Raw genomic sequence first — 24,055 nt, 5'->3', positions numbered from 1 at the left:
AAATCATTGCATTTGTTAAGTTAGTAATACTGTTGTTAAGTGAATCAGACTTCAACATTGACTTTGCCTCTCATAAGTTTGGAAAAGCCACTGCAGCCGTCATAAATACACACCAGTTGCCAAGTGGCCAAATTTTGATGACGTGACCATGGGGATGCTGCAACAGTCACGTGTGTGAAAACAGTCATAAGTCATTTTTTTAAAGTGCTGTCATTAACTTCAAACAGTCCCTAAACAAATGGTTGTAATTCAAGGATTATCTGTACACACACACATACATACATTTTAATGCAGCAAAGTTTTGGATTATGAGCTTGGATTTCAGTGTAGTTTTTGCACATTTCCTGGTTTCAATTAGATCACAGACTAATCTGATTGGTTCAAAAGAGCTTTCCAGCTCCTAATTGGCTTCTTGGGATGTTGCTGATTATAGCCTAGAAACACAGCAGGGGCTTTGCTAGAAGATGTTTGGGACATGTCCTTCTGACCAGCTGAAACAACAGTGAAAACCCGGAATAGCATCTTGCAGGAACAATGTCGCCAATGTCGCCTTCCCAGTTACATTAAAAAAACACACAATTGTTTTATGGAAAGTTTAAGACGGATCCAGAAATGCTTCATGCTCGCTTTATTTGCTTAGTTTTTTAAATCTACCTGGCTTCTCAGAAATTTATCTAAACGGTACATCTGTTGGCTACGTGCATTACTATCTGCTGTTTAATTTCCCGATAACTTGATTTTGATCTCTGTTGTAAGCAACTCCGGCAGTTATTTGAATAAGAAATCCAGAAATGAGTAAAGTTTAAAAAAAAAAAACCACCAGTGCTTGATGTGAAAACAGTATGGCAATCTTAAAAAAAAAGTTAGAAACCAAACCGTTGGGAAAAAAAAGAAATAAACATAGAATAAAATTTGAAAGGGTAGACTGGGAAAATATCTATGTGACCAGAATGAATTTCATGTTGGATTCCAAATTTTCTATTACTTAGAAGAGACTCCGTTAAAATTAAAGAATAAGCTTAGGATGTATTGTATTCCTACATGCATTTAACTGGAAATCAACATTAATGCACTCAATGGGGTTCACTTCCTATGAATACAAAAAAAAACTTTTATAATAGAATAAATACAGGTAGTCCTCACTTAACGATGGTAATTGAGATTGGTAATTCTGTTGCTAAGAGACACAGGCCTAAGGCAGAATGATTTATGACATCAGCTCCTGTAATCCCAGTTGCCTTTGTTAGGTGAATCCAGCACAGCCACAGCATCCTATAATTATGTTATTGCCATTTGTGACTTCCTGCTGGCTTCCCCATTGCGAGCACTGAAGGTATGTGATAATGAATGTGAATGGTCATCACATGAATGCGGGATGCTGTGTCCGTCGTAATTGGAATTTGGTTGCCAAGCACCTGAAACATGACCGTATGTCCATGGGGATGCTGCAACGGCCACAACTTTGAAGGACGGAACATACAGACCCATTGTAACTTTGAATGGTCAGTGAACAATAGGTTGTTAAGTGAGGACTACCGTACCTGTGTACAATTAAAATAGCGGAGAAAGAAATCTGGTTGATTAAATTTTCAGCCATATCTTATACCCTCTCCTGCACAGTAAAAATGGAAGATTCTTTGCCCAGTGAAGGAAAATAGAGATGAATTTTGGAGCACTAAAGTGACCACTAAAATAAAACGAACAAACAAAAAACAATGTGACATCTGTGTAGCTGATCAACTGAGAATAAATACTGTATGAAGATATTCATGTTTTCCCCACATCTGTTCAAAATATGCCCAGTGCATGATACCCATGGCCAAACGGTAGGGATCCGACAGAGATATAGACAGGAGTATCTTATATTGGAAATGTTATTCTCCTGCTTGATTATAATTTTGCTTTAACCATGTTACGATTTATGGGGCACTTGCTGTGGGAGTTTGGAAGTCTTTTCTCACATCAGAATCTAATCTTGAAGCAAGTTTTAAAACAAGAACAGAAAGAAAAAATATTTTCAGCAAATACATCATAGAGATCAGCAAAGTTTAGCAGCTAAGTAGATCTATCCTATCAGGAGGACATGCCCCAAAATGTGCTCTCTATGCATTTATTTGCCTGGGAAGAAAGACAAAAGGGAATAACCTGTGATTAGCTATTTTATAGATAGATAAAAACAGACAGATGCAAAGTAAGTAACTATACTCCACTATACTCTACTGCAGACATGTCAAACACAAGGCCCGGGGGCCGGATCTGGCCCGCGAAGTGGTTTCATGTGGCCCGCGAAGCCATCCTGGAAACAGTGAGGGAATGGCCCCCACTGCCTTGGCCCTGGCCTAGAGACCCTCCTTCTGCCAGAGACCCTCAGATCTGTCCCACTCCTGCCCAGGCCCCCATAGGTACCCTTGATGTGAACGATGTAGAGCTGGCCACGCCCACCCAGGTGTTGTCCTCCCTGAACTGTTGAAGCCACGCAATGTTTTCATAAGTGTCAGAATGTAGAGATTACCGGTACATTCCTTATTATGAACCATTGTATTTAACTCAGTTGTGAAATATAATAGGCTTGAATGGCGGTCTGTTTGTAAGAACGAGTTATTTGTAAGTCAGACATTCTTAACCTGGAGACTGCCTGTACACTTATAAGATTGCCCATTTGAAACATATTCTCTGAATTGTTTAGAATTCTGACTATTGCATATGTCTCAAAGGTGCTTTTTCAAGAGGCAACTGGATTTTCTTGCTTCTCTTTGAAGACATTTCTCTTCTCATTTAAGAAGCTTCTTCAACTGAAAAAGCTTCTTGGATGAGAAGCGAAATGTCTTCAAGAAAAAACCAAGAAAGTCCAGTTGCCTCTTGAAAAAGCACCTTTGGGACAACGATAACCTGGGTGACTGAGAATCTTCATAGACCAGGGGTGTCAAACTCAATTTCATTGAGGGCCGCATCAGCATTGCGGTTGCCCTCAGGGGGCTGGGTGGGTGTGGCCTGGGTGGGCGTGGCCTACTGGGTGGGCGTGGCTAGAGTGCATATGGCCTACTGGGTGGGCATGGCCAGCTCTACATCGTTCGCATCAAGGGTGCCTATGGGGTCCTGGGCAGGAGTGGGACAGATCTGGGGGTCTCTGGCAGAAGGAGGGTCTCTGGACCAGGGCCAAGGCAGTGGGGGCCGTTCCCTCACTGTTTCCAGGATGGCTTCGCGGGCCACATGAAACCACTTCGCCTTGTGTTTGACATGTCTGCCATAGACATTTGACTATCTCAAATACAATTAACTTTTAATAACTTCAGTAGGGGATGTAGAATGCTTTTATTTTCCTTCTCTCCCCCACTTTTTTTTTATACAGACATATAGTTAAAATTAAATTTTGACAGCATGATTTCAAAATCAAAGAAAGTAACCTTTAGATGGAAAGACAAGAAAAGTCTCTTAAGTTTAGTACCATGAAGCACCATGACAAAGAATCAGATTTGATGCCGGTTAATTATCTACTACAGAGTTAAAGTTATAAGTGTTAACACTGATAAGTTATAAGTGTTAACATTTACAAGTGTTTTGAAGTTGTAAAAACACTCCTTATCCAATGTGAACTCTTGAACACATTTTTATTGTATTTTATATTATTGAGCAATGCTGCTTTAGAAAAGCTTAACTCTAAAAGATTGCTGAGAAATAGTCCAGATATATACCATATAAGAACCTGTATATATGAACAATTTTATTAAGATGACCTATGACCATAGTAAAGATTAATTTGACAGATGATCAATGCCTGTTTTATGTGTATTTGTGTGTGTATTATTCAGTGTATTTTTGGCAAGGGGTGAAACCATGCCACCCTTTCAGAATTACTATTTGCAGATATGAGTAGCGATAAAGTCCACTTGAAAAAATGACTAAGAGACTTTTGGGGGGAAAAAGTTGGCAAGTGCCCAGAGACTAATGCTGAGGAGATTTGCAGGGAAATAACACCGTTGAGCAACTGGAAATATTTTTTAGCAGAACCTTAGACTAAAGCCACTCATGGTTCAATCTGTGAAGGGTCACTTCCAGCGTGTGCAACTGGGACAGAGGCGGCACACGGCTCTTGAGTTCTAGAGGCTGTTTTCTAGAAAGTAGCAACTAAAATCTGCCAAAATTATCTTACTTCTAAATCTAATTGAAATTAGGTATACGGGTAGTCCTTGATTTACATTCACAATTAAGCCCAGAATTTCTGTTGCTAAGTGAGACATTTCAGTCAATTTTGCCTCGCTTTATGACCTTGCTCACACGATTGCTAAGCGAATCTGGCTTTGCTTGTCAGAAGGTCGCAAAAGGGGATCGCCTAAGCCACAGGACACTGCAACGGTTACAAATATGAGTCAGTTTGTCTAAATTTTGATCATGTGACCATGGGGACGCTGCAATGGTCACAAGTGTGAAAAACGATCATAATAAGGCAGTCTTTTCAGTGCTGTTGTAACTTCAAACAGACATTAAGTGAACTGTTGTAAGGACTACCTGCAGTTTAAAGGATTTTGCTCTAGTCCTATATTGGCTGGCTTTCTCCTGCCACATTCAAAAGGAAAATGTGGTAACAACTTTTGCAATTTCTTTAGAAGGTGCACCCACAACTTTGGAAGATTTTATAGTTTGTGGTCTCGATATCTCCTCGGGTGATGTAAATAAGAGTTTACAGAATGGGTGTGTTCCGGCAACCTACTTAAACTGGTTACTGAACTGACCTATTTTCTGGTTGCCCACATAGCATCATTAAGCTAATCAGATTTCTAGTTTCACAGCACATCTCAAGCAATAGAACAATCAGCCTAGCTGGCTACGCTGAGTAAAATAAGCCAATCGGATTGGAAACTGACCTGATTAAGGTTAAATCAAGCCAGGCTTGTTAAGCAAACTAAATCATTAGGTTTGTAACTGATCTGGTTAAGCACGTTATTGGAACCCAGTAAATGGGTTAGCCAGAAGCGTGAACTAGTTTGCAATTTCTCAGGGATGAGCAGTTAGTGGTTATCCAGATGTTCATCCAACTGTTGTCCTCAGTTTTAACCCAGGGGTCAAAAGAGGTAATTGATGAGACCTGCCACTTTGGAAAGACACAGGTTGTCTTTTTAAACATCCCCCCTAAAAGCAACTGTTTTACCATTGAAGAAAACGTCCTAAAATGGAGATGAGAAGAGATTATAAAAAGCCAAACCAAACATCGAATTCAGGGTTATCTATACTGTGACATTAACTCAGAGGCCCTCTGTCTATGAAAAAAGATTACTGCTGACTCTGATCTTGCTATATGGAAAATGTAAACTGGTAGGTTTTTTTAAATTGAAGATTATAATTTTGGGCAAGTCATCTGTCAATATGGAGTCTTGGATGCTGTCTGAGCTTGGCTATTTTCTAGTAGACAGGAGGAGGAGGAGGAGGAGGAGGAGGAGGAGGAGGAGGAGGAGGAGGAGGAGGAGGAGGAGAACTGTGGGATCCTTGGTGTTCTCTGAGCTTTGTTGTTTGCTTTGTTGCTCAAAGGAAGTGGGATTTGCTCGCTGCTTATATATAAGACATCTGAAATGTTTGCAAGAAAACCCAGTTCAGAGAGCACCAAGGACTTTACCGTTCAGTCCTGAACTACAAATATTCTCCTCTATTAAGTCATCTGTCGGGTAGATGGAGCAGCAGACGTCAACAGGAATAGCTTTCCTTCTACGCATCTTCTCCTTTTCTTGATTACATCGTCACTGTTATTCCTATTCATGATAGGAATTTCATTCCTCTTCTTTCCCCCTTCCCCTTCGGTCCGCTGTCTTTTTAGATCTCTCAACCTAGAGATTCCCTTCCATTTATTCATTTGAAAAAGTGTTCTCCCGCTCCCCGTTTAGTTGGCCGATAAAGGACAAAAGAAATATGTTCTTAGAGTCCGAACAGATAAACTATTTGCAGCTAAGAGTCACGTCTGACAAGCCAAACACGAAGCAGACAGAATGGCTTCTGGCCCAGTGTCTTAGCATGAAAAGGCTTTGTCCACTGGAACAAATGGAAAAAGTTGTTTTCAAGAAAGGAGATTTATTTTTTGTAGCTCAGGGTTGAAATGAGGGGTCCTTGGTGCTCCCTCAGCTTGGTCGTTTTCCTGTAGATGTTTAGAACTAGAGAACAAGCTAGGTAACATTGACTAGGACTGATGATGTCAACTAGTTTGGGTAATGAAACACCTGCAAGAAAATGACCAAGTTTAAAGAGGATCTTGGACCTCTCAAAGTTGTTTTCTTCTCACTTCTTCAGTTAAATATTAAAAATATAAGACACTAATATGAGAACAAAGAAGCTAAGAGTAAGTTAAAACAGTGGCGGACTGTAGCAAGGATTACAAATGACAATTGTGAAACTATGTAAAAAAATGGCAATCCTACTGGAACATGAAGGCAGCACAAACTGGTAGATTTACAAAAAACGGGCAGCCAGATTGAGAATAAGGAAGGTAGCAAACTGATCGAAGTTACTGTAGTTAATATTTGTAATATTATAGAATAATATTTTGTACTAACAGGTTCATTAGTTAATCAATGGATATTGATACATATGAAAATGAGATTTTTTATTTATTTTTCTTTTTTTGGCTTGCATTTTTAGTTTGTTTGCTTGACATTGTCTCTTTTGTGTATTTTTTAAAGTTTAAATACTACTTTGATGCTTGGATATGCATACAATTAACAAACAAATCAAGAATCAGTATTGTTAAAAATGATAATTGAAGCTGGTAATTGAAGATGGGCTTCAAGGAAAAACAGAGTCAATCACAACATACAAAAAAAAGAGAGACACAACTGTAGACTAAATAAAGCTATGAAAGGATAACAATACAACTTACATAATATACAGTCAAACCGTGAACAAGGTAAGCCCATCCGTTATTTAAAGATGAAAAGATACAGGTAGAAGAAGTGTGCAATTCTAAACACAGTGAAGAGAAAAGAGTTCTGTAAATAGTTATAAAAAATTAAATTGGGTTGGGTTGGGAATTTGTTATGATAAACTTCTGTGCCAAAGACTCATTAGTCAGGCACATTGACAAGTAAATAGACACTCCCTCTTAATTTCCTTGTTGTTCTTCAACAACAAGGAATCACCAACGGTTGTTCAGGAGAATCACCAACGGTTGTTTTCCCCACCAGCAGGTGACACTTATAGGTAGGGAAAACTAAGTTGTGGAAATCCTCCAATTGCTTTTCATAATTTGTTTGATTTTACGTGTAAGGCAAGAAGAGTTGTGGGTGCTCCATTCCTGGAGGTTTGCAAGACAAGATTGGATAACCATTTGTCTAGAGTGGTATAAGGACTCTGTCTTGGGCAGAGGATTGGACTAGAACAGGGGTCTTCAAACTTGGCCCTTTTATGACTTGTGGACTTTAACTCCCAGAATTCCTCAACCAGCGTGGCTGGCTGAGGAATTCTGGGAGTTGAAGTTCACAAGTCATAAAAGGGCCAAGTTTGAAGAGCCCTGGATTAGAAGACCTTCCAGCCCTTTGATTCTATGATTCTAAAACAGGTACACATGCTCTGGTCCCTAAGCTCAACTTTAGACTCTTCCTGTATAATGCTTTCTCACTTCCTCATGTATTCTCAGGAGCTGTGATGTCAACTGGAAAGCCTTGCCTAAGGCAAGATCAGGGATGAATGCAGAAGAGATCACATTGATTTTTAAAGTCACAAAATGTTGCAATAGCTGGATTAAGCAATTGCTGGATTAGAGCTGGATTGCATCAAAGAAATGCTAAGAAATCTATTTGGGCAACTATCTAACCTTTTTACAGGATGTTTCATTAAGGTTTATTAATGAATTATTTTATTAAATTCCTTAACTTATTAATGCATAAATAAAAGAATTAATAAAACCACTAGTTTTGCTTTTTTTTCTTCTTCAGTGTGAACTGTCGTTCAGTTCTCTATTTTTGCACAAAGCTTTCTTCACCATCTCTCTGCAGAGGTATTTTTGTGGAAAACACACACCCATGTATATACAGTACCCACACCCACAATTTCCCTGAAATATTTCAGGATGTTATTTTTACTGAAATGTAGTTTGCTATGCAGGTTTTGACTGGAGAATTGCATCATATCATTTAGAGGAATGCAAATGTTGAATGATGGCCCACTTTCATAAATCAGCCTATGCACGGATTTGTGCAGACAAAATTTACTCAGTTGCTATTAAAATGTGAGAATGCCTAATAAAAGATGAACACATGTGCACCAGTGTTTTCCATTTTTCCCTTTCAATTTTCCATCTAAAGAAGAAAAAAAAGCTGAAAATAACATGGATTTCTAACTTTGGCACAACGTATGGCTTTCTGAAGCTTTTGGAAATCAAAAAACACTTTCAAAGTATCGTGGTATCACCCAATCAGTTTGGGGCAATTTGTAGTCTTGAGAAGTCCTGGAATTGGACCAAATTGGTCTGGTCTGAGACTTAGCCAAACTACATGCCAAAATCTAAGACAAATGTCTCTCCTCTCCAGTATGTTATAAGAAAGTAGGGTCTACCATTTTGGTTCTTACCAATACAAATAAATCTGATTTCAAATTTTTATTGCGTCCTGCTAGATTAGTTAAATGTAAAGACTCTGTCCAATAATCTTCAAGGCTGGGTTGGGAATTAATCAAACTTAGACCTTCCGGGTTGAAACCAAACATGTTTCCATTGGACCGTAGTGGCTTTCAAACAGGAGCGTGCAGCTGTGTTTGTCTGTTATACCAGAAAAAAAGGATAACTTATTGCTGAAGGGGTCTTATTTCTCCATTGATCCAGATTAGGTCTATGTGCAAAAAAGCAAGTCCTCTGTGCTTCCCCTCTAATGTTCAGATGAAAATCCTAACAGGTCTCTCAGCGGCAAACCCACTGAGGCACCATCTATTCCCACCTTGATGTCCAGTTGTTTCAGAATCTCATCCTACTTTTCTGCCTCCCTATCAGCTTTCAGAGCAAGGGTGTCCAGCCTTGGCAACTTTAAGACTTGTGGACTTCAGCTCCCAGAATGGAGTTGGTTGGAGTATTCCGGGAGCTGAAATCCACAAGTCTTAAAGCTGCCAATGTTGGACAACCCTGCCTTAGAGAATAGCTTTAGAACTCCAGACTGAGTTCCAGAAATATTTATTTTACAATGCACCTTCTAACACCTTCAATTATTTGACCTTCCTCTTCACACCCAGTAAGTCAACAAATATTTCTAGAAAGAGTGAATGGATCCACATGGGCAGAATGTCAAAGGACCCAAGCTGCGTTTAATATAGGCAAACAGGTAAGTCTGTAAGTTAAAGGTAGGCAAAAACAAACTAACCAACCAGGTAACAAGTTTTTGTCTTGTGTATCCATGGGGATATACAAAGGGAGAGTTGATCAGCTTCCAAGATCCCCCTCAGATACGAAGGGGGAAAGCACTATCATTGAGTCAGCTTGGTAAACAAACATTTTGGCATCCCTTCTCTTTCCACTCAACATGGCCACAGATTAACGTCATGTCAAATAGGATAAGTATGAGATTCATAATATTAATCAGATTGAGTTGAATCAAGCCATAAGGCACCGATAATGGGGTGATATGACTGATTCATAACTTGTGTATTTGAAGACAGAGGAATATCTCTTTCTCATGCAGTAAAGGAATAGTGGCATAGCAGTCATAAAAACGGTTGTGCAAGCATCCTCATCCTATGCAAAGCAGTTTTCAGGCATTCACGTGCTCCAAAGTGCCTCCAGGCGCTTAAATTGTTCTGGAGATTCTCCAGATGAAGAGTCAAAGATACAAACAAGCACCTCTCTTCCTAATAATAAGATGTCAGTACCCGATTCTAAAAACGCTTGCTCTTTTTTTGCAGGGAGGATAATGCACCAATGAGAGCACTAACAGAGAAATTCAACTGATAACATAACACCTTGCCTCTGCTAAGATCCCCAATTTTCTCTGCTTGTCTACTTCATTCACTGCATCACTTGATGGTCATCTCAACCACCACTGGGCAGAGGAATGGACCAAATAGAACCGATTCTACTTTGCAAGGAAAAATGTCAGTGAGGAAACATAACCCACCCAGCACATTCTCTCCCCACACACACTCCAAAAAGAGGTGTATTCAATAAAGCCAGTGGTGGGATTCAAATATGTGAACAACCAGTTCTCTGTGTGGATGCCGCTTCCGGAAGTCCATTCTGGGCTTGGGCAACCAAAAATTAGCAAGTGGTGCAAACCGGCTGAAATCCCACCACTGAATAAAGCTTATCTTTTATGGCATTCAAAAGCCCTGAAGACTTCTTTTTTGGGGGTGGGGGTTAGGGTTAGTTGGACACATGGAATTTTCGTTCCCGCAAAACGACTTACTTGCAACGTCTCTGGACAGTTGTCCCTTGAAGTTTCTTGACCCCTCCAAGCTACGCAGGTGATCTTCCACGTGCACACACAAAGTGATATCGCGGGGAAAATGACTTCAGTTCCAGGAAGGTGGAGGGGGAAAAAAAACCCTAAAAAGAATGGAATCTGATAAGAAAGAAATCAGCAGAATTAGCTGGGCATCAAAAACAAGTTGCTATTTCCTTAGTCCCAGCAAGAGAGAAAGTTCCGTACAGAATCAACCAGCAGATGCAGTTAGCTCCGTTTAAAAAGAAAAACCACAGAAGCCCCTCCTTATTCCCTTGGAAAGGGAGGGGCTATGTCCTTTCAAGAAAGATAGCTTATTCCATGTAGTAAGTAGTAAGAGTGGATTGCTTCATTCAGCCATACTTTCTCCTTTTATGTTTCTACATGTTTCGGGTAAGTGCAGAGTGCCTGAGTGCCTTCACATAACATGCCTGTCTTCACTTGTTGGCTGCCTAATTGTATTAAGGCTGTTGTTGTTTGCATTTGGAAGTCTGGCAAGAAAGAAGACAAGGTTTTTCTGAGTCTTAAGGGAGATGCTCGATTCACGTAGTAGTGTGGTGTAGTGGTTAAAGAGCTGAACCAAGGAACGAGGACACCCAAGGTCTATCTAGCCTCCCCCTGGAAACTCCGGGGTGACTTTTGTGCCAGTCCCTCCCTCTCAGCCCAAACTATCGCACAAGGTTGTAGACAAAAATAGGAGAAGGAAGTTCTGCGTGTGCAGCTTTGAATTCCTGAACAAAACAAAACAAAAGCAAAATATAAATCTCACAGAGAATGTCCAGGAGTAAAAAATATATATGCTTAGCTGCTTAATGACTCCACGTGAGTTTTGTGCATCCTGGCAACTGGATTGATTCAGCGAAAGACGGTTCAAGTTAAAGATAGATTCGTTTGTTGCATGAATCCAGCCGGAAAATGGTGATTATTTACAGGCAAAAACTCAGAAACCCTTCAAATTCTTTCACACATAAAAAAAGAAATCTGATGCATCAGATCCTAACCTTCCTGATGGGTATTTTCAGGGAAGGTAAGCGATGTCATGCGTGTCGCGACATCATTATGTGAAATGATGTAAAATGTGTGGTTTTGCATTTATAATGCATTCAAAAACCATCCTTATGACAACAGTGATGCATCAAATGCTTGTATCCATCGTTCTTCGTTCTCCTCCCTTCTCCTAGAATTCCTTCAGAAGGCGAAAGAACAAAGAGGAGCTGCGTGAAGGGATATAAAAGGGGAGTCTCTCTATAAGACCCCTGGCTTAGAAGTCCCTAAGTCCTAATTTCATCAATAAGCGATATAATGTGTAGATTCAGACAGAAAATCTAATGTATAATTGGGTCTTGTTGGACTTTCTAGTGTCTTGCCCACTCATTAAAAACGCTCTGATCTGAAATGAGCCTTCTCTTTGCATAGCAGTATTAACAATCTTCCAATACTTGAGGGGCTGCCACAAAGAAGAATTCTATTCTCCAAGGCGCTTTGAAGGCAGGACCAGAAGCAACGGATGGAAACTCATCAAGGAGAGACGCATCCTAGAACTAAGGAGAGATTTCCTGAGAGTGAGAACAATTAATCAGTGGAATGACTTGCCTCCAGAAGCTGTGAGCGCTCCAACACTAGAGGTTTTTAAGAAGAGACTGGACAATAACTTGGTAGAGGGTTTCCTGTTTGAGCAGGGGGTTGGACTAGAAGACCTCCGAGGTCCCTTCCAGCTCGATTATTGTTATATTGCCAGGCCATCATGAGGCCTCTACAAATCCAAGACAACGAACGAGACAGGTTATGCCGCTCAAATTGTGCTATATATAATCTTAGAGGAAACCTGAGTTGATTGTTTTGAAGCATTTCCTTCACAGCTGAAGGGTGGGGCAGCTTCTCATTCGTGGAAACTGCTATTTTATCTTTCCCCCCCCCCCACCCTCCTTTCTCTTTTCAAAACATCAGGCATCACGGCACTTTGGTTTTCTTTCTTTTTCAAAGAATGCCTGCCTTGTTTTCCCCTGTTCTAACATGACAACGGAAAAAGTGAGAAGGGGATCCGGCTGCAGCCCAATTTTGGCACTGACCCTTCTTAGCAAGCTGTAGAGCCGAAGTCCTCTCCAAGAAGTAGACAAAGCCAGAAGTTTTGCAAGTGGGTTGGACATTCTTTCTTTTCTTTTCTTTTCTTTTCTTTTCTTTTCTTTTCTTTTCTTTTCTTTTCTTTTCTTTTCTTTTCTTTTCTTTTCTTTCTTTTCTTTTCTTTTCTTTCTTTTCTTTTTCTTTCTTTCTTTCTTTTCTTTCTTTCTTTCTTTCTTTCTTTCTTTCCTTCTTTCCTTCTTTCTTTCCTTCTTGGGTTCTTCTCCTTCTTCTTATCTGACTCATCCTCAACATCAAAGGATTATTCCCTGAGATATCTGTTTTATTACTCTTGTGAGTACCGATCCAAGAATAATGTTATAAACCTGTCTGAAATCTCACACCATTGGGCCATCTCATAAAATGTCAGTTGCACACTTCAGAGAGTTCTGTTAATTCCTGAAATTATTTGTCTGTTTATTTACTTCATCACTTTATCCCCGATTGCCTGAGTGGATTCCAAGCAACTTCCAATAAACCCTCCAAAGAAAATAAACATCAGAGCCAAAAGCCGAAACAAAATTAAAATAAAACTTTAATCTATCAATTAAAAATTAACTACATCAGCCATGAAACATAGGCCAAAAGGCAGATGTGGGAAAAGACAGATTTTTGCAGTTTAAAAAAAAAAAGCTAAGAAGTTTGATATAGGCTGCTAGATCTCAGGGGGCAAACAACTTTACAATACACAATAGAACTCTAACTAAATCCAATCAGGAATGGCTCCCTTACCTAAGACATATTCCACAGCAAGGCGAGCTAACGAGTTTAGATTGTGGATTTTGAAGAAAAGAGGGAAGTTGGTCACAGAACAAATGACTCAAATAAATGTAAGCAATAAAGCTTAAAGCCCAATATGAATACCTAGGTAGTAGCTTCTTAGGAGAAAACTAGCAATAGAAAGAAGAAGAGTGTGCCAATGAACACTTCTTTCTCACTGTGTATTTTTTCATTGTACTATTATCTTCCTTGTTTCTTGCTTCTCTTTTTTGATCTTTTATATTAGTACAATGTTTAGGCAATAATGAAGCTAAAATTAACCCATTTCACACAACTGAAGCAGCTGCAGAAAAGGTCTACTGCCTGGATCTTGAGGAAGCAGGGATCCGACACCTCCCGGTCCTGGTTTAATTCCAAAAGACGGGCAGACCCTATATGGAGAAGACAGTCTGGAAGGAAATCTGGGTCAAAGCCATGTAAGATTTCCTAAATAATAGCTAGCACTTTGAATTCTGCTGGGAAATACATAGCCAGCTAATGCAGTACCCAGAATGCACTGCAAAACTGTAGTAACTGTTGTGTCTTACCCATTAACAACCTAGAGGTTGCATTCTGCACTAAATGAAGTTTTCGAATCATTATTAAAGGCAGCTTCGAGAACATAGTGCAGTAGCCTAACCTCCACAATGAAGGAGCGGACTGAAAAAATGATGGAATTGGCAGAGATGGCAAAGCTGACTACATGAATTAGGGACAAGAATGTAAATAGTTTTGCAGTTATTTGGAAACTGTTTCTGGACTTTTTCCATGAAAGAGGGGGGAAAAATGAAACTTTGGGTTTTCATAATTAAGCGGTTTATTGTTATAGAAATGGCCGGCATTGTTGACTAGTGGCATGGCTAAAAAGTTGATATTTTAACTTTACAATGAATTTGTATATATGCAAAAAGTCACTTTTTGTTTCTTTCTCATTTCTTCTTCCCCTTCCCTCATTTATTCCCCCTGTTCCCTTTTCTTTCCCGTTTGTCCATTATTTTTATCTCTATTTGTATTTTATATTTTAAAAAATATTTAAATGCACGCACAAGCACGCACTGCAATGTAGGCCAGACTGAAAACTAGGGGAACAACACTGAGCGAAAACTCTTTTTCAAACATCTTTAGAAGATGTTAACGTTGTCACCTGAACCCTAGTGAAACTTGACAGTGTCATGAAATTTGGATCCACAGATTATTTCATCTGGGGGTCCTGTGTGTAATGTATTGGGCCTGTTTTACTTGAACTGTTTCCAAGTGTCTTTGAATGCTGCTTGAGATTGCTTAATCAGGGAGTCTGTGTAACGGTCGCAGGCTGCCCAGACATGCAGTCTCCAGGACGACCATTGGTTGGCTCTAGGGCAGGAATAGGTTCCTTCAAACCTATTGATCGCCACCTAGTGGCCAGCAGTATAAGTAGCTGCGTAGAAGCCTTGGTTACTAGTTCGGTTCCTGTTATTCAATAAAGAAATGTTCCTGTTTGAACTCTCTCGTCTCGCCTCCTGCTTGCAAGCAACCCAGTACACAACACTGTGGATGCCAGCTGATCCCCCATTGTTGTTTGGAGCCCATTGGTACAGTTTTGCTGGTCCTGATACATCTGGGTATTAACCTCCAAACAGGTGGAGTTTGGGGAAAACTGCGATGGAAGCTAAATCTCAGCTGGGCTCCAGAACACATCTGCAAAACAAGGTTTGTGCACGAAGATGAAGGTTCACAGTCAGTCTCTCAATTTACCAGTGCTGTGTTCTGAGCTGACTCTAATACGGGAAGGATAACAACTCTCAAGTTTATCTTACAAGGAAAAGAATAGAGTTGCTTCACAGAGAGATGCACGGAAAGTAAGCAATAAATAAATAATAGAGTAAAACTGTAGGACTTGCAGGGGGGGAAAAAGCAGCCTTCGTTTTAATGGGGAAAGATATAGAAATGCATTAGGTGTGATTCTTGATACAAGAACTGGAATGCTATAAATAGAATCTCCCCCCCCCCAGATTGTTAAGGATGATACAGTATCACATTCTAAAAACCAGCTTTTCTCAGCCATGCTAAGACTTTCCTCAGAAGAAACACCCTATTAATAGTTTTCCTTTTGCTTATGTCCAATTTTCTGTTTTTAACATAGAGAATTTTCTTCCCCCCTTGCTCCTGTGAAACTGATTTACTGTCAGGACTGAATCACGGCGATATGAGTCAACACTGACTTGAAGGCACAAATATCTCCATCAACATATGCAAAGATTACCAATTTGGATAGTACTATTGTAGACCCCAGGAAACATGGCTCAGTAGTCAAAGATGCTGAGCTTATCAGCTAGAAAGCTGACAGTCCTGGTTTGAGACCTGAGCACCATGCAATAGGGTGAGGTCCTGTTCTTCGCTCCAGCTCCTGCCCGCCTAGCAGTTTGAAAGCATGCAAATGCGAGTAGATTAATAGGTACCACTTTGGTGGGAAAGTAACAGCATTCCGTGTGCCTTTGGCATATTGCCATGCTGGCCACATGACCATGGAAGCGTCTTCAGACAACGCTGGCTCCCTCGGTCAAGAAACGGAGATGAGTACCATGCCCTAAATCAGACAGGGAACCTTTATTGTAGACCACAACTTAGGAAGAACACGGGGACAACCAAAGGCATCAAAACCAATGATAGCTGCTCTTGAACGGAGGGCAGTTGGGAACATTCAACTGTGAGGATTGATGTGGGAGTTGCACCTTGAAGACATACTGTGAGGAGAGGAAGTCAAGGGATTCCCTAGAAAGAGCAGCCACTGGAAAGAAATTTCCAGCCTATTCATTATACAGATGCGCAAGAGTCCTTTTCAACTACAATTTCAATTCTAAGCTAAGGAAGACATGGGCCGGTCACTTCTAAAGCTTTGCACTTTCCAGTTCAGCCAGTGGACAAGCCAACCCACCTAATTAAAAAAGGAAAGGAAACAAGGTTCCAGAAGTCCAGGTTCCTTTGTCTCTTGCAGTTAAAAGAGACCGAAACTGACAAAGAGATGGACGACCAGATGGATGGTCACCCGAGAAACTGGCAGAACTCATCGAACTAAGAACTAAGGAGAAATGTCCTGACAGTGAGAACAATCAACCAGTCAAATGGCTTGTCTCCGGGTGTTGTCGGTGTAACACCACTAGAGGTTTTCAAGAAGAGGTTGGACATCCATTTGTCTGGAATGGTATAGGGCAGGGGTCTTCAAACTTGGCCCTTTCATGACTTGTGGACTTCAACTCCCAGAATTCCTCAGCCAGCGTGCCTGGCTGAGGAATTCTGGGAGTTGAAGTCCACAAGTCATAAAAGAGCCAAGTTTGAAGACCCCTGGTATAGGGTTTCCTGCTGGAGCAGAGGGTTGGACTACAAGACCTCCAAGCTCCCTTTCAACTGTCATGATGATGATGACGTAATTATATAGCACGGAGCATATCATTTCAGGCCCACTTCTTCATTGTATATCAATGCCTCCTACAGTGCCTACAGACCCAATGTCTGCAGGTGGAATATGAGGGAACACATCTTAAACCTTCTTTGGGCAGACTCATGTGTTCAAGAAGACTAAGGTACAACTGGAGTGATACAGACATGTGCTTGAGAATAGACTACTGGGCTGTCCTTACACCAGGGCAAGGAATTTGTGTGGATTTTCCCCAGATACTTTTGGGACAACCAACTTGTCTCAAGCCCAATTTGGCTCACAGGATTATTGTTGTGTGGAAAATGGAGCTGGAAGAGGAGGTTTTATGTATACGATATTTTGCTCCTGTAGGATAGGCAGGGAAGATATTGGAATAAGAATAAATATAACTTTATTCATTTCACGAGAGGTAGGTAAGTCTGTCCTGTTTAGGAAACTAAACTAGGCACAGCTCAAATTCCTGTGGCACCTTAAAAGCTAATCCATTTATTATATGTTATGCTGGATCACCTGGAGAGAGTTGAAAATGTCTCTAGAACGCTTCCATGGATCAGGGGTCCCCATATTTTTGCTACATCTTCTCTTGTCTGTTTTTCACACCTTTCCCCAAAAGTAATATGTTTATGTCATGAAAATTCAGTGGATCCAGGGGTTTGTTTTTTTAAAAAAATTCTTTAAATGTTTTGCTTAATTCCAAAATTGTTAAGGACATGGAATACTGATGGGGGCAAAAATAGTCATTCAGGAAAAAGTGGAAACGTGAGAAAATTAGGTTTTACAACTATCCATGCCAGTTTTCTAGGTGATGGTACTTATGTTTGGCATCAACCCTAAGAGATCGCCCTAAGTTAGATATGACAGCATAAGGAAAAACTTTAATAGGCTAAAAATATTTTTTTTCAATACACAATTTTGGCTTTTTATTTCTGTTTACTTTAACGGCATCTAGATGTCATACGACATCTGAAAGGGATGCTTGAGAAATTTAGCATTCTCTCAACTGATGATCTTAATTAATCCCTTAACTTTTATTTCGGTGAATTTGTTGCTATGCTTTTATGGTGAATCACCCTGAAAGTTGCTGCAGAAGTATGCCAATTAATATGCAGTGAAAACTATATCTCTGGAATGCCACAAAAGACTAATTAACTGCATCTGCTACATTAAAATATTTACTCAGACAACTCATCTTTATGTTTTGCAAAGAGAGTTCCCTCCCTCCCACAAAGTGGCTACACAGAGACCTGAAATTTAGGCAACTTGAAAGCATTTGGAAAATGTAAACTTAAAAAATTCTAAATGGAACAAATCGTCTCAGAGCATCAAACACAAACGTCTTTAGTCCTAGACTACTAATAGAGTCTAGGAGTTGCCTATTGGGGAGATGGGTGTCATATAAAAGTATTTAATAAATAAAATTAGGCAGAAAGGGCATCTGGTTAGACATAAAAAGGTAGTCAGTTATTACTGGAAAATAATGGCTTACGTATGATGAAAGAAGCTGAAAACAACGATGACATTCCATTCATCCACTCATTAATCAATCCACTCATTCACTCACCCATCCATCCATCCATCCATCCATCCATCTATTCACCCATCGATCTATTCACCCATCTACCCATCCACCCATCCATAGATCCATCATCCACCCACCCACCCACCCACCCACTCACCCATCCATCCATCCATCCATCCATCTATTCACCCATCCATCTATTCACCCATCTACCCATCCACCCATCCATAGATCCATCATCCACCCACCCACCCACTCACCCATCCATCCATCCATCCATCCATCCGCCCACCCACCCATTTTGATTTTCATCTTGATAGGGTTATAAGACTAATCCATTATCCATCCAGACAGAAATCATTTGTAATGCTCTTTGTGGGAATTTCTTGCCTTACATGCCAAGTTAACCTGTTTAGCTTTGCTGTGATTATATTTCCCAGTTTAGGGACAAGTTGTCAGAAGAAGATGTTGTTCTCCTTTCAAAGGCAGAAGGACTTGGGAAGACCACAGATGGAACACAATCCTTCCATGGGCATTTGCCAGAGTATGGGAGATCTTGGAATCAGGGGGAGAATAAGACTCCCACTGCATTCAGACATTCAGCTAGGAGATTGGAAAAGCAATTATACTACCATTTGCACATTGCTGTCTCCATTTTTTGATAAGCAGAAGCCCACCCAGATGGTATGAAGCAATGAACTCCTTTCCAAAGTAATCTTAACTGAGCTTTCACCTCATGAAATTATTCTTAACTCATCCAGTGCAAGATAAGTGGACAGTCTTTACATTTTTGGAACTAAGAAATGCAAGTATCTCTTTCGTGATTGAGAACCTAGTTTGGATGCCTCAAAGAAAACTATTTTGTGTTTCTTGGCCTTGAGACGACAAAGTGAAATCTTGGAATATTTTTTTTTAATCCTGAAAATCAGCTTTACAGGAAACCTCTCAACTGCTAAACCTATGCCACCCGCAATAAATGAGCAAATGCCAAATGTTTGGAGAGGAAAGAATGGAAGCAATATCAAGATACATGCTTTGGAAAAAATATTTTTTTTAAAAAAAAAATCTGTTGCTGTTCCTTATTGGAAAAGTCAGGAAGTTTAGCAGGAAATTTCAGCCCCTCTGGAGTCTCATCAGCCTCGTTTGTTCTCCAGAATGCTTTTCCTCTTCTGTGTCCTCTTGGTGATTGTTCTCACAAAGACTTTTCTTTCCCCTTTTGGTACAGACTGTTTTCATTCTTGATTGTATGGCTGTTCGTCATGGGACAGAGCACGGCTCACCTTAACCTGACAGCTGAACTTATCTCTTCGGAAGGGATCTGAACTTGCTTTTGATTCTTTTCCTTCCTCTGCTTCGGGAGCCCTGGTTTACCACTACTGCTCAGCGGTTAAAGATGTTGAGTTGTCCGCTGGAAAGCTGACGGGCCTGGTATGAGACCTGAGTGCCACGCAATGGGGAGAGCTCCCGTTCCTTACCCCAGCTCCTGCCACCTAGCAGTTCAAAAGTGTGCAAAGGCAAGTAGATTAATAGGTACCACTCTGGTTGGGAAGGTAACAGCGTTCCTGTGAGGCTCCAGGGAAACCAGGAGATTCAGGCAGTTCAAATGAGTATAAAGATTTATTGCAAGCTTAAGTTCTTTACAAGAATCTGACCAACTGGCCGTTAAGGGGAAATGAGCAGGAGATAAGAGATGCATTCAAGGTGGGCTGGATTTAGATCTCTTGCAGGTGCTCAGGGACTCATGACTTATGATGCATTTGACCCCTCCCTCAAACTCAGCATGGTTATCTCCTACAGTGCCATGTGCCTCAGCATATGACCACAGAAATGTCTTCAGACAACACTGGCTCCCTCAGCTAAGAAACAGAGATGAATGCCACTCATGAAACATCTGCAAGAAAACAACCAAGTTCAGAGAGCAGCAAGGACCCTACAGTCTTCCTCCTCCTCCTCCTATTGCTGTATTTTCTTTTATCTATTTTACCCTGGGATTAAATCCTGTATTTTCTTTTGGTTTTTCATTTTGATTTGGTCATAAGACGTAAGCAATTATCTATCCATCCATCCATCCATCCATCCATCCATCCATCCATCCATCTCCTTTTAAAAACTTCCAGAGATGAAGAACGCATGTTAAGGAAGCTGTTCTACTATTGTCACAGTCTCATCGACAAGAAGCTTTTGCTTATGGGCTCTGGAAGACTCCATGGCTTCACCTTCTGTTGAGGAAAGCTTCTGTTGAAGCTTTTCCTTCTGCTGAAACAAGTGCTTATGACCCACCCCAGTCGCAAAGGATCCTGGGCAGTGTGCAAGGAGGAAACTCAAATCAATTTAGCTAAGGAAAAGCATAATAACAAAAGCTAAGTCCCAAGATGAAAATAAAATCCAACCCAAAGCTCAACCACTCATTTGGGGCCAAAAGCTCACTGCAATAATGATAATTTCACTACTTACAGAATCTCAATTAGGTGGAAGCCACAAATACTGTTCTCTGGAGGAGAGTGTTCTGCAAAGCACCCATGGGGCTGATTTTTCTCCCAAAACACACTGCTGCTGCTGCTGCTCGCTCTCTTGGCTGCATGCTTCATTTCTGGGGTGTCACTACAACTGAATTAAGGAAGAGAGGGGACTGATCCCATGATAGGTACATAGGCCAATCTACCAAACAGCAGTATCTGGAAAGGAAGAACCAAACTTCTCACAGCCAGTATGACAATTGCACTTGAGCAACTTATTTCCTAGTATAAGCAGTGAGACATCAATGTATGTGAATATATTAGCACATAGGTAAAGGTAAAGGTTCCCCCGCACATGCGTGCTAGTCGTTTCCAACTCTAGGGGCCGGTGCTCATCTCCGTTTCAAAGCCGAAGAGTCAGCACTTGTCTGAGGACGTCTCCGTGGTCATGTGGCTGGCATGACTAGATGCCAAAGGAGCACGGAATGCTGTTACCTTCCCACCATAGGGATCCCTATTTTTCTATTTGCATTTTTACGTGCTTTCGAACTGCTAGGTTGGCAGAAGCTGAGACAAGTAACAGGCGCTCACTCTGTTACGCGGCACTCGGGATTCGACCCGCCAAACTGCCGACCTTCTGATCGACAAGCTCAGCGTCCTAACCCACTGAGCCACCGCATCCCTCTATATTAGCGCATATTTATCAGCTAGTACAGCACAATGATGAAAAGATTGCTAACGTCTATTTTAAGATAATCCCACCAAGACATTCCCAGAGAAGGTCACTGATATGTCATCCAGATGAGCTATGCATCCCATTTTCCAAAAGACCTTTCATACCTAGGCTCATAAGAAAAAAGAGGAAAAAACAGGAAAAGAAAAAGAAAGAGGAAGAGGAAGAAGAGGAGGAGGAGGAGGAGGAGAAAGAGGAGGAAGAAAGGACACTTTGAAGCTGGCCATCAGCAAAGAAACTATTAGTCCATGGGAAATCAATCAAATTATAGTTTTCCTCACTAGAATTTATATCTAGTTAAATTACAGTATCATTACATAAACGTCACATAAATCACTCCTTTTATAGGAATGGGAGAGATGCATTCCTAGTCACAATCATTAGAGTCTAAAAGTATCTTTCCATGGTAGTTAATCTAGCTTCTTTGATCTTTCCAAAGAGAGACAATCTTAATTAACATTTAACCTTTTTTTTTATTTCCATCCCCTTCTCCTCCTTTCTCTTCTCCCCAGCATCTCCAAATTCAGCCTTAGCTTCACATGCACGTGCAATTTCTGTGGGAACACAATTTGCTTATGACGCTATTTAGGTCATGTTGACCAAAGGGTCATCCCTCTAAAAAAGTTACATGCAAAATTTCCAATCACTGCATCGGAAGCAGCCAGCTGCAAAGCCTATTACACAAGTATTTTGCATCATAACCAATGTTACTGTTCCCAGCCTTCCAAGTTACCACAATTTTCCCAAATGGAGTTGCTATGGCCCTTTTATTCTAGAAGTAGTAGTAGTAGTAGTAGAAGTAGTAAAAAAAACTATTACAGTAAATAAACCGGTGACATCACCATCAGAAACTAGAAAACATAGCATGATTTGAAGAGAGACGGATAAGGATTTCTCCCCTATAAATTTGCTTCTTTGTTCAACACTAAGCACATTTAGCTTTATGAATAAGATAAACCAAGTATCAAGAGTTTAAATTGCTATGCATTAAAAACTCTTCACTCAACAAATCATGTTCTTCTATCATCACCATTTCATTTCTCTGCTTTTCATCATTTTTTCCCCCAGCGCTTTGGACCAGTCAATACTTTTGAGTTCTGCAGCCTTCTCTCTATAAAATATACGTATCATGGTTCCGACAGATGAAACTCTTCAAAGAACTTTGAGGCATTGTTTACCTTAAAGAATCTTTATTCCAGTAGCATAACTTTGGCACTTACATAGTCAAAGCCAAAATCTGAATTCCACTCCACTAAGCACATAGTATCAAAGAACAATTCCCTTTTCATACACACACACACACACACACACACACACACACAAATATATATATATATATATATATATATATATATATATATATATATATATATATATATATATGTATGTATGTATGTATGTATGTATATGGCACTGAGCTATACATTTTTATATATAAATTCATAAATATATATAATTTTTTTATAGGATTAGGAATAGGGTGGGGGTTGGGGTTGGGGTTAGGATTTTTTAAAATAACATTCTTAATATTTAGCAAATATTTAGGTAATAGGTACTTGGCTTTTGTTTGCATTTCCAACACTTGTTTGAAGTATTTTTAAAGATTTTCGCTAATCTCACTGATGTTAAATGCCATCTGTAAAACATTTTGTATACGTTTTCTTTATGTGCCACTGCTTTCATTAATTTAGCATTTCTCTCCCATAACCTTTGCCTGTTTTCTAATTGTAGCTCAGTGCCTTTTCTAAACCCATCAAATGTAGTGTACAGGATTTACAGGATCATAGACAGGTAGGGTTGGAAGGGACCACGTGTGTCACTTAGTCCATCTTTATGACACTTGTGGGAAACCACTTGTGGGAAACCACCAGGGCTCTGTTCTGGGCCCAGTGCTCTTCAACATCTTCATCAACGATTTGGATGAGGGGATAGATGGGGAACTCATCAAATTTGCAGATGACACCAAGCTGGCAGGAATAGCCAATACTCCAGAAGATAGGCTTAAGATACAGGAGGATCTGGACAGACCCGAACACTGGGCGCTATCTAACAAAATGAAATTCAATTGTGAAAAAAGTAAGGTTCTGCATTTAGGCAGGAAAAATCAAATGCACAGGTATAGTATAGGTGGTACCTTGCTCGATAGTAGTAACTGCGAGAGGGATCTCGGAGTCCTAGTGGACAATCACTTAAATAGGAGCCAGCAGTGTGCTGCAGCTGCCAAAAAAGCCAACACAGTGCTAGGCTGCATTAACAGAGGAATAGAATCAAAATCACGTGAAGTACTAATACCACTTTACAATGCCTTGGTAAGGCCACACCTGGAATACTGCATCCAGTTTTGGTCACCACGATGTAAAAAAGATGTCGAGACTCTAGAAAGAGTACAGAGAAGAGCAACAAAGATGATTGGGGGACTGGAGGCTAAAATATATAGGGAACGGTTGCTGGAATTGGGTATGTGTAGTTTAATGAAGAGAAGGGTGAGGGGTGACATGATAGCAGTGTTCCAATATCTCAGGGGCTGCCACAAAGAAGAGGGAGTCAAGCTATTCTCCAAAGCACCTGAAAGCAGGACAAGAAGCAATGGATGGAAACTAGTCAAGGAGAGAAGCAACCTAGAACTAAGGAGAAACTTCCTGACAGTTAGAACAA

General features: G+C 40.4%; 1 protein-coding gene across 2 annotated transcripts in view; it reads right to left on the bottom strand.

Annotated features, from left to right (window-relative positions):
* Positions 1 to 24,055, bottom strand: part of CYSLTR1 (cysteinyl leukotriene receptor 1) — an 82,185-nt gene that overhangs the window by 13,240 nt on the left and 44,890 nt on the right. Inside the window, exon 2 of one of the 2 annotated variants that reach the window (XM_083372184.1) lies at positions 10,365 to 10,504. The gene's annotated coding sequence lies outside the window, so the exon portion shown is untranslated. Of the gene's footprint in view, positions 1 to 8,547; positions 8,644 to 10,364; positions 10,505 to 24,055 lie in introns of those variants that run through there. The other variant, XM_083372185.1, reaches the window with a different exon arrangement.

The sequence above is a fragment of the Vipera ursinii genome (assembly GCF_947247035.1).
Source record: "Vipera ursinii genome assembly, chromosome: 12".
Taxonomy (NCBI): Eukaryota; Metazoa; Chordata; class Lepidosauria; order Squamata; family Viperidae; genus Vipera; species Vipera ursinii.
Note: the sequence above shows the minus strand (reverse complement) of the source record. Positions and strands in the feature narration are given on the sequence as shown.